Raw genomic sequence first — 12,323 nt, forward strand, 5'->3', positions numbered from 1 at the left:
CTTGTGGAGGTCGTAGAGCAAAACGGAGAACACCATCATGTTCTTGAGAGTCATCTTTCCATAATAGTTTGTAGGCCAAACCGTTCAGAAGCTACAAGCAATATTGTGAGAAGGCTGATCTTTGGGATGTCTCATGGTCTGACAAACACCGCTCTAGCTCCGTCACCTTTCACAGCAGATGCGGAAGTGCGACACAGGCGGATGGAGACGCTACACCTCCATAGTCACTGCTGATTTTTAAGGGGGATTTTTTTTGAGCATTCTAATTAGATTTCAGCAGGTGCGCGGAAATCGACTTTAGGGGGGTTAAACAGTATTACCGCACACAGAGTGAGTCCATGCAACGTATTATGTAACTAAAGCACTATTTTACTACTGAACTTATTTAGGCTTGTCAAAACAAAGGGTTTGAATACCTGACTCAAGACATTTCTTAAAATATTATTCCACTCTGACATTATGGAGTATTGTGTGTAGGCCAGTGACAAAATATCAATTTAATAAAATGTTATATTCAGGCTGTAACAAAACATTCTAAATGCTTACTCTATAATAATACACTAAATCAAGATGGCACATTACACATCATGAGGTGGCATGGGGCGGCAACGTGGCCTAGTGGTTAGAGCGTTGGACTTGTAACCGAAAGGTTTCAAGTTCGAATCCCCGAGCTGACAAGGTACAAATCTGTCGTTCTGCCCCTGAACAAGGAAGTTAACCCACTGTTCCTAGGCTGGCATTGAAAATAAGAATTTGTTAACTGACTTGCCTAGTTGAATAAAGGTAAAATAAAAAAGAAATATATTGAGCCAAAAATGACAAACATTAGCCTAGAACTGGCAATTGAATGAACATACAATTGACTTCAATGTGATTTTAATATACAGGCCTACGTAGCCCTTTTGCAGTCATCTCTGTTTTCACTTAAATGTTATTTTTTACTTGTTTGTAACAATTGCAAAGAAATTGGCAACGTTGTATTTGTAGTCAACTTCGTTCTGAAGTTATCGGCGGTCACAGCACGAAAGAAAACTTAATTCTGTGTTAAGCTAAGCTCTTCTGTGTATAAAATGACTGGGAAGGGCAAAAAAGCATCTAAGGCAGTTGGTAAATAAAACGTTTTCAAGTGCAACTTTACTAATAATGGTTTGGGAAACAACCGAAGATGGTAAGACGGTTCTAACAATGATCTTAATGCTATGAAGGCTTTGGGAAACGAGGCCCAGGACCCTGGTCAAAAGTAGTGCACTACATAGGGAATAAGGTGCCGCTTGGGACACACAGGGAAAAAACATAAACCACACTCTTACATCAAGGTGATGGGCAAGGAATTGTTTTACAAACCAAGCTCACCGAAACCAAATAAACCAAGTTCCACTGAGCTGAACGTCAGTCAGACTGCATTAATCTATAGCAGGTGCTAGCTGCTAGCTTGCTGTAGAAGTGAGGGCCCACGCTAATCAGTCCAAGCAGCACAGAATATACTAACATGTCTCCCACAATCAGCAGGCTAATGAGCACTAGGGCACCCTGCTGAGATGACCCTCCTTCCCTCTCTCCGACTGTGCTGCGCTGCCTGCGTCTGTCTAGAGGGCGAGTCCAGGCCAAGCAGCCAGCCAGAAGCCAGTCAGGCCAGAACCTGAGTGCTAAGGCCTCAGGGGGATCCCTCAGATGACCACTAATAGCTGTGTGAGTAGAGATGAGTGGAGGCAGGTCCAGTGTCAGACACCCCTAGCAACGGCCACGCCTGGCCATACGGATTGTCCTCTGGGGGTCTAGACATACAGCCACTCCTCTACAGCCACTCCTCTACACCCAGAGGGACAGGAATAGCAGCTCGCTATGGCTGCTATTTCAAAAGCAAAAAAAGGCAGCTTCCTCCACTGCACATACATACATACATACATACATACATACATACATACATACATACATACATACATACAGTTGACGTCGGAAGTTTACATACACTTAGGTTGGAGTCACTAAACTCGTTTTTCAACCACTCCACACATTTCTTGTGAACAAACTATAGTTTTGGCAAGTTGGTTAGGATATTTAATTTGTGCATGACAAGTAATTTTTCCAACAATTGTTTACAGACAGATTATTTCACTTATAATTCACTGTATCACAATTCCAGTGGGTCAGAAGTTTACATACACTAAGTTGTCTGTGCCTTTAAACATCTTGGAAAATTCCAGAAAATGCTTTAGAAGCTTCTGATTGACTCAAATGATGTCAATTAGCCTATTGGAGGTGTACCTGTGGATGTATTTCAAGTAGAGGTCGACCGATTATTGGAGGACCAAGAAAATCCGATAAAGGTTAAATACTGAATGAACACTTATTTTAACTTAATATAATACATCAATAAAATCAATTTAGCCTCAATTAAATAATGAAACATGTTCAATTTGGTTTAAATAATGCAAAAACAAAGTGTTGGAGAAGAAAGTAAAAGTGCAATATGTGCCATGTAAGAAAGCTAACGTTTAAGTGCCTTGCTCAGAACATGAGAACATATGAAAGCTGGTGGTTCCTTTTAACATGAGTCTTCAATATTCCCAGGTAAGAAGTTTTAGGTTGTATTTATTATAGGAATTATAGGACTATTTCTCTCTATACCATTTGTATTTCATATACCTTTGACTATTGGATGTTCTTATAGGGACTTTAGTATTGCCAGTGTAACAGTATAGCTTCCGTCCCTCTCCTCGCTCCTACCTGGGCTCGAACCAGGACCACATCGACAACAGCCACCCTCGAAGCAGCGTTACCCATGCAGAGCAAGGGGAACAACTACTCCAAGTCTCAGAGCGAGTGACGTTTGAAACGCTATTAGCGCGCACCCCGCTAACTAGCTAGCCATTTCACATCGGTTACGCCAGCCTAATCTTGGGAGTTGATAGGCTTGAAGTTATAAACAGCGCAATGCTTGAAGCATTGCGAAGAGCTGCTGGCAAAACGCACAAAAGTGCTGTTTGAATGAATGCTTACGAGCCTGCTGGTGCCTACCACCGCTCAGTCAGACTGCTCTATCAAATCATAGACTTAATTATAAGAAACGCACAGAAATACGAGCCTTAGGTCATTAATATGGTTGAATCCGGAAACTATCATGTCGGAAAAAGTATATATATATATATATTTCAGTGAACCGTTCCGTATTTTATCTGATGGTGGCATCCCTAAGTCTAAATATTCCTGTTACATTGCACAACCTTCAATGTTATGTCATAATTACGTAAAATTCTGGCAAATTAGTTCGCAACAAGCCAAGCGGCCCAAACTGTTGCATATACCCTGACTCTGCGTGCAATGAACGCAAGAGAAGTGACAATTTCACCTGGTTAATATTGCCTGCTAACATGGTTTCTTTTAGCTAAATATGCAGGTTTAAAAATATATACTTGTGTATTGATTTTAAGAAAGACATGTTTATGGTTAGGTACACGTTGGAGCAATGACAGTCCTTTTTGCGAATGCGCACCGCATCGATTATATGCAACGCAGGACAGGCTAGATAAACTAGTAATATCATCAACCATGTGTAGTTAATTAACTAGTGATTATGATTGATTAACCTGTTAGGGCTAGGGGGCAGCATTTGCACGTCTGGATAAAAAAAATGTACCCGATTTAATCTGGTTACTAATCCTACCCAGTAACTAGAATATGCATATACTTATTATATATGGATAGAAAACACTAAAGTTTCTAAAACTGTTTGAATGGTGTCTGTGAGTATAACAGAACTCATTTGGCAGGCAAAACCCTGAGACATTTTCTGACAGGAAGTGGATACCTGATGTGTTGTATTGACTTTAAACCTATCCCATTGAAAAACACAGGGGCTGAGGAATATTTTGGCACTTCCTATTGCTTCCACTAGATGTCACCAGCCTTTACAAAGTGTTTTGAGTCTTCTGGAGGGAGATCTGACCGAACAAGAGCCATGGAACGATGATGTCCCATTAGACACCTGGCGCGCGAGTTCATGTTGGGTACCCTCGTTCCAATACGTTATAAAAGAGTATGCATTCGTCCACCTTGAATATTATTCATGTTCTGGTTAAAAAAGGCCCTAATGATTTATGCTATACAACGTTTGACATGTTTGAACGAACGGAAATATATTTTTTCCCCTCGTTCATGACGAGAAGTCCGGCTGGCTTAGATCATGTGCTAACAAGACGGAGATTTTTGGACATAAATGATGAGCTTTTTTGAACAAAACTACATTCGTTATGGACCTGTGATACCTGGAAGTGACATCTGATGAAGAGAATCAAAGGTAATGGATTATTTACATAGTATTTTCAATTTTAGATCTCCCCAACATGACGTCTAGTCTGTATCGCAACGCGTATTTTTCTGGGCGCAGTGCTCAGATTATTGCAAAGTGTGATTTCCCAGTAAGGTTATTTTTAAATCTGGCAAGTTGATTGCGTTCAAGAGATGTAAATCTATAATTCTTTAAATGACAATATAATATTTTACCAATGTTTTCTAATTTTAATTATTTAATTTGTGACGCTGACTTGACTGCCGGTTATTGGAGGGAAACGATTTCCTCAACATCAATGCCATAGTAAAACGCTGTTTTTGGATATAAATATGAACTTGATAGAACTAAAAATGCATGCATTGTCTAACATAATGTCCTAGGAGTGTCATCTGATGGAGATTGTAAAAGGTTAGTGCATCATTTTAGCTGGTTTTATGGTTTTGGTGACCCTGTCTTTGACTTGACAAAACATTACACACAACTCTTGTAAATGTACTGTCCTAACATACTCTAAATTTATGCTTTCGCCGTAAAACCTTTTTGAAATCGTAAAACGTGGTTAGATTAAGGAGATGTTTATCTTTCAAAGGGTGTAAAATAGTTGTATGTTTGAAAAATTTGAATTTTGACATTTATTTGGATTCAAATTTGCCGCTCTTGAAATGCACCTGCTGTTGATGGAGTGCACCACGGGTGGCACGCTAGCGTCCCACCTAGCCCATAGAGGTTAAGATAAGTTTAATGCTAGCTAGCAACATACCTTGGCTTCTTACTGCATTCGCGTTACAGGCAGGCTCCTCGTGGAGTGCAATGTAAAGCAGGTGGTTAGAGCAGCAAATCGGTGTCCAAAAATACCGATTGTTATGAAAACTTGAAATCGGCCCTAATTAATCGGCCATTCCGATTAATCGGTCGACCTCTAATTTCAAGGCCTATCTTCAAACTCAGTGCCTCTTTGGGAAAATCGAAAGAAATCAGCCAAGACCTCAGAAAACAATTTGGAGACGTCCACAAGTCTGGTTCATCCTTGGGAGAAATTTCCAAACCACTGAAGGTGCCACATTCATCTGTACAAACAATAGTACGCAAGTATAAACACCATGGGACCACGCAGCCGTCATACCGCTCAGGAAGGAGACGCATTCTGTCTCCTAGAGATGAATGTACTTTGGTGCGAAAAGTGCGAATCGATCCCAGAACAGCAGTAAAGGACCTTGTGAAGATGCTGAGGAAACAGGTACAAAAGTAGCTATATCCACAGTAAAACGAGTCCTATATCGACATAACCTGAAAGGCCACTCGCAAGGAAGAAGCCACTGCTCCAAATCCACCATAAAAAAGCCAGACTACGGTTTGCAACTGCACATGGGGACAAAGATCGTACTTTTTGGAGAAATCGTCCTCTGGCCCGATGAAACAAAAATACAACTGTTTGGCCATAATGACCATCGTTATGTTTGGAGGAAAAAGGGGGAGCCTCGCAAGCCGAAGAACACCATCCCAACCGTAAAGCACAGGGGTGGCAGCATCATGTTGTGGGGGTGCTTTGCGGCAGGAGGGACTGGTGCACTTCACAAAATAGATGACATCATGAGGAACGAAAATGATGTAGATATATTGAAGCAACATCTCAAGACATCAGTCAGGAAGTTAACCTCTATGGGCTAGGTGGGACGCTTGCGTCCCACCTACGTAACAGCCACTGCCAGCCTGTGGCGCGATTTTCAAAACCTTAAAAATCCTATTACTTCAATTTCTCAAACATATGACTATTTTACAGCCATTTAAAGACAAGACTCTCGTTAATCTAACCACACTGTCCGATTTCAAAAAGGCTTTACAACGAAAGCAAAACATTAGATTATGTCAGCAGAGTACCAAGCCAGAAATAATCAGACACCCATTTTTCAAGCCAGCATATAATGTCACCAAAACCCAGAAGACAGCTAAATGCAGCACTCACCTTTGATGATCTTCATCAGATGACAACCCTAGGACATTATGTTATACAATACATGCATGTTTTGTTCAATCAAGTTCATATTTATATCAAAAACCAGCTTTTTACATTAGCATGTGACGTTCAGAACTAGCATACCACCCGCAAACTTCCGGGGAATTCGCTAACATTTTACTAAATTACTCACGATAAACGTTCACAAAAAGCATAACAATTATTTTAAGAATTATAGATACAGACCTCCTCTATGCACTCGATATGTCCGATTTTAAAATAGCTTTTTGGTGAAAGCACATTTTGCAATATTCTAAGTACATAGCCCAGGCATCACGGGCTCGCTATTTAGACACCCGGCAAGTTTAGCACTCACCATAATCATATTTACTATTATAAAAGTTTGATTACCTTTTGTTGTCTTCGTCAGAATGCACACCCAGGACTGCTACTTCAATAACAAATGTTGGTTTGGTCCAAAATAATCCATCGTTATATCCGAATAGCGGCGTTTTGTTCGTGCGTTCCAGACACTATCCGAAATAGTAAAGAAGTGTCACGCGCATGGCGCAATTCGTGACAATAAAATTCTAAATATTCCATTACCGTACTTCGAAGCATGTCAACCGCTGTTTAAAATCAATTTTTACGACATTTTTCTCGTAGAAAAGCGATAATATTCCGACAGGGAATCTCCTTTTCGGCAAACAGAGGAAAAAATCCCAAAGGCGGGGGCGGTCGGGGTCACGCGCATAAGGCCAGTGTCCCTTGATCGGCCACTTGAGAAAGGCGATAATGTGTTTCAGCCTGGGGCTGGAATGACGACATTCTGTTTTTTCCCGGGCTCTGAGCGCCTATGGACGACGTGGGAAGTGTCACGTTAGAGCAGAGATCCTTAGTAAATGATAGAGATGGAAAAGAAGTTCAAGAAATGGTCAGACAGGCCACTTCCTGTAAAGGAATCTCTCAGGTTTTGACCTGCCATTTGAGTTCTGTTATACTCACAGACACCATTCAAACAGTTTTAGAAAATTTAGGGTGTTTTCTATCCATATGTAATAAGTATATGCATATTCTAGTTACTGGGTAGGAGTGGTAACCAGATTAAATCGGGTATGTTTTTTATCCAGCCGTGTCAATACTGCCCCCTAGCCCTAACAGGTTAAAGCTTAGTCGCAAATGGGTCTTCCAAATGGACAATGACCCCAAGCATACTTCCAAAGTTGTGGCAAAATGGCTTAAGGACAATAAAGTCAAGGTATTGGAGTGGCCATCACAAAGCCCTGACCTCAATCCTATAGAAAATTTGCGTGCAGAACTGAAAAAGCATGTGCGAGCAAGGAGGCCTACAAACCTAACTCAGTTACACCAGCTCTGTCAGGAGGAATGGGCCAAAATTCACCCAACTTACTGTGGGAAGGTTGTGGAAGGCTACCCAAAATATTTTACCTAAGTTAAACAATTTAAAGGCTATGCTACCAAATACCGTAAATTCCGGATTATAAGCCGCAACTTTTTTCCCACGCTTTGAACCTCGCTGCTTAACTTGTTATGGATAGGGTAGGGATAAAGAACGTACCCGATTCAATCTGATTATTACTCCTGCCCAGAAACTAGAATATGCATATAATGATTAGCTTTGGATAGAAAACACTCCAAAGTTTCTAAAACTGTTTGAATGGTGTCTGTGAGTATAACAGAACTCATTTGGCAGGCCAAAACCCGAGAAGATTCCAAACAGGAAGTGCCCTCTCTGACCATTTCTTGATCATCTCTATCCAAAACAGGGGATCTCTGCTGTAACGTGACATTTTCTAATGCTCCCATAGGCTCTCAGAAGGCGCCAGAATGTTGAATGATGACTTTGCAGGCCATGGCTGAAAAACAGTAGCGCATTTGGTAAATGGTCGATCTGAGAACAATGAGACTGGCGCACGCGTGCACGAGACGACTCCATGTTTTCATTTTCAGTCTTTGAACGAAAACAACGACTCCCGGTCGGAATATTATCGCTTTTTTACGAGAAAAATCGCATAAAAATTGATTTTAAACAGCGTTTGACATGCTTCGAAGTACGGTAATGGAATATTTTGAAATTTGTCACGAAACGCGCCGGGCGTGTCACCCTTCGGATAGTGTCTTGAACGCAGAATAAAACGCTGCTATTTGGATATAACTATGGATTATTTGGAACCAAACCAACATTTGTTATTGAAGTAGAAGTCCTGGGAGTGCATTCTGACAAAGAACAGCAAAGGTAATCCAATTTTTCTTATAGTAAATCTGAGTTTGGTGAGTACCAAACTTGGTGGGTGTCAAAATAGCTAGCCCGTGATGGCGAGCTATCTACTCAGAATATTGCAAAATGTGCTTTCACCGAAAAGCTATTTTAAAATTGGACACCGCGATTGCATAAAGGAGTTCTGTATCTATAATTCTTAAAATAATTGTTATGTTTTTTTGTGAACGTTTATCGTGAGTAATTTAGTAAATGCACCGGAAGTGTTCGGTGGGAATGCTAGTTCTGAACGTCACATGCTAATGTAAAAAGCATGTATTGTATAACAATGTCCTAGGAGTGTCATCTGATGAAGATCATCAAAGGTTAGTGCTGCATTTAGCTGTGGTTTTGTTTTTTGTGACATTATACGCTAGCTTGAAAAATGGGTGTCTGATTATTTCTGGCTGGGTACTCTGCTGACATAATCTAATGTTTTGCTTTCGCTGTAAAGCCTTTTTGAAATCGGACAGTGTGGTTAGATAAAGGAGAGTCTTGTCTTTAACCTCTTGACGGTCGCCTAGGATAGGGGGCGCTACAGCGATTTTAGAAAAAAAATTGTGCCCATTTTAAACGGCCTCCTACTCAAACTCAGAAGCTAGAATATGCATATAATTAATATTTGTGGATAGAAAACACCCTAAAGTTTCTAAAACTGTTTGAATGGTGTCTGTGAGTATAACAGAACTCATATGGCAGTCAAAACCCCGAGACAGATCGTAACAGGATGTGGAATTCTGAATTGCGGACTCAACTTCACCACTTTGCCTGTAAGTCACACAGTGAGCAATGGTTCATTGAGCACTTCCTATTGCTTCCACTAGATGTCCCCAGTCTTTACAAAGTGATTTGAGCCTTCTACTGTGAAAACTGAATGAATGAGACGCTGTGGAAAGTGGTCACATGAGGAGGGCCATCACCATTATGACGCCGGCGCCCCTTGTTACCCTCCCCTTTCGAAACGTTTTGAAAGACAATGCAATCATCCCCCTTGAATCTTATTGGAGCTCTGGTTGAAAAAGGCCCTAAAGATTTATGTTATACAACGTTTGACATGTTTGAACGAACCTAAATTTAAAAAAAAAATGCATTTTATTGAAAGAGTAGTCCCGCAGCCGATGAAAGTTTTGGAGCAGCCTTCAGAACGCGCTAACAAGAACAAGCTATTGGGACGTAAAGGATTAACTTTTTCGAACGAAAATACATTTGTTGTGGACCTGGGATTCCTGGAAGTGCTTTCTGAGGAAGATAATCAAAGGTAAGGGATTATTGACAATAGTATACAAGAGTAGATTTGATATGCGATTGTTCCAAGATGGCGCTGACCTGTAACGGTAGCCTATTTTTCTGAGTATCGCATCCCCTTTTATCGCAAAGTGTGATTACCCAGTAAAGTTATTTTTTAAATCTGGCATTACAGGTGCTTTCAAGAGATATTCATCTATAAATCTTAGAATGACAATATTACATTTTAAAAATGTTTTCGAATAGTAATTTAGTAAATTGTAGCGCTGTTTCACCGGATGCATTTGAGGGAAAATAGTTAGTCAACGTCACGCGCCGATGTAAAATGCTCTTTTTATATATAAATATGAACTTTATCGAACAAAAGAATGCATGTATTGTGTAACATGATGTCCTAGGAGTGTCATCTGATGAAGGTTGTCAAAGGTTAGTGCTGCATTTAGCTGTTTTTTTGGTTATTTGTGATGCATGTGGCTGGTCGGAAAATGGCTATGTGGCTACTTTTACGATATACTCCTCTAACATAATCTAATGTTTTGCTTTTGCTGTAAAGCCTTTTTGAAATCGGACAACGTGGTTCGATTCAGGAGAGGTGTATCTATAAAACGATATAACATAGTCCTATATTTGAAAAAATATATATATTACATTTTGTTATGCTAATGGCGATAGGATTTTTCGCTGGATGTCCGTCCCGAGCCCGACCAGGGGTTAAAATGGTCTAAAATAGTCATATGTTTGAAAAATTGAAGTTTTCGGATTTTCGAGGAGTTTGTATTTCGCGCCACGCCTATCATTGGATATTGGAGCAGGTGTTCCGCTAGCGGAACGTCTAGATGTAAGAGGTTAAACAATGACGCGGCTAATATGGATTTTTCCCGCTTTCAATTTTTTTTCTCCAAAAATACATTCTGTGACGTGCTCAGTTTTTTTGGCGGCATGAAGCTTGAATTGCCGAACGGTTTAAGGTCAGACAAGTCTTTTGTTTACTGTTTAGATTAAATCGAGAGCTCTCAAACTTCCCATCATTCTGATTACGGTAGTCATTTTGTCACCCTCATCATGGCAAAGACGCGGAGAAATGCATATGATGCAGCTTTCAAGTTGAAGGCGATTGATCTGGCTGTTGGAAAAGGAAATAGAGCTGCTGCACGGGAGCTTGGTCTTAATGAGTCGATAAGACGTTGGAAACTGCAGCGTGAGGAATTGACTCAGTGCAAAAAGACAACTAAAGCTTACAGCTAATTTTTTATTTTTTGTTACAAGCTGTGTTTCGTTAAAGCCCATTTATTTTGTTACAAGCCGTGTTTCGTTAAAGCCTGTGTAAAGTTAATTTGTTTCAATGTACCGGTAGGCACCTGCGGCTTATTTATGTTCAAAATAATATATATTTTTTAATTCAGTGGGTGCGGCTTATATTCAGGTGCACTTAATTGTCCGGAAATTACAGTACTAATTGAGTATGTAAACTTCTAACCCACTGGGAATGTGATGAAAGAAATAAAAGCTGAAATAAATCATTCTCTCTGCTATTATGACATTTCACATTCTTAAAATAAAGTGGTGATCCTAACTGACCTAAAACAGGGAATTTTTACTAGGATTAAATGTCAGGAATTGTGAAAAACTGAGTTTAATGTATTTGGCTAAGATGTATGTAAACTTCCGACTTCAACTGTACATACATACATAGTGGGGCAAAAAAGTATTTAGTCAGCCACCAATTGTGCAAGTTCTCCCACTTAAAAAGAAGAGAGAGGCCTGTAATTTTCATCATAGGTACACGTCAACTATGACAGACAAAATGAGAAAAAAATATCAAAAAAAATCACATTGTAGGATTTTTAATGAATTTATTTGCAAATTATGGTGGAAAATAAGTATTTGGTCACCTACAAACTACCAAGATTTCTGGCTCTCACAGACCTGTAACTTCTTCTTTAAGAGGCTCCTCTGTCCTCCACTCGTTACCTGTATTAATGGCACCTGTTTGAACTTGTTATCAGTATAAAATACACCTGTCCACAACCTCAAACAGTCACACTCCAAACTCCACTATGGCCAAGACCAAAGAGCTGTCAAAGAACACCAGAAACAAAATTGTAGACCTGCACCAGGCTGGGAAGACTGAATCTGCAATAGGTAAGCAGCTTGGTTTGAAGAAATCAACTGTGGGAGCAATTATTAGGAAATGGAAGACATACAAGACCACTGATAATCTCCCTCGATCTGGGGCTCCACGCAAGATCTCACCTCGTGGGGTCAAAATGATCACAAGAACGGTGAGCAAAAATCCCAGAACCACACGGGGGGACCTAGTGAATGACCTGCAGAGAGCTGGGACCAAAGTAACAAAGCCTACCATCAGTAACACACTACGCCGCCAGGGACTCAAATCCTGCAGTGCCAGACGTGTCCCCCTGCTTAAGCCAGTATATGTCCAGGCCCGTCTGAAGTTTGCTAGAGAGCATTTGGATGATCCAGAAGAGGACTGGGAGAATGTCATATGGTCAGATGAAACCAAAATAGAACTTTTTGGTAAAAACTCAACTCGT

General features: G+C 40.3%; 1 protein-coding gene across 8 annotated transcripts in view; it reads right to left on the reverse strand.

Annotated features, from left to right (window-relative positions):
- ddx31 (DEAD (Asp-Glu-Ala-Asp) box polypeptide 31) overlaps nucleotides 1-12,323 on the reverse strand; it is a 76,124-nt gene that overhangs the window by 22,836 nt on the left and 40,965 nt on the right. The gene's annotated exons all lie outside the window — the stretch shown is intronic.

The sequence above is a fragment of the Salmo salar genome, chromosome 26 (genome assembly GCF_965601325.2).
Source record: "Salmo salar chromosome 26, fSalSal1, whole genome shotgun sequence".
NCBI lineage: Eukaryota > Metazoa > Chordata > Actinopteri > Salmoniformes > Salmonidae > Salmo > Salmo salar.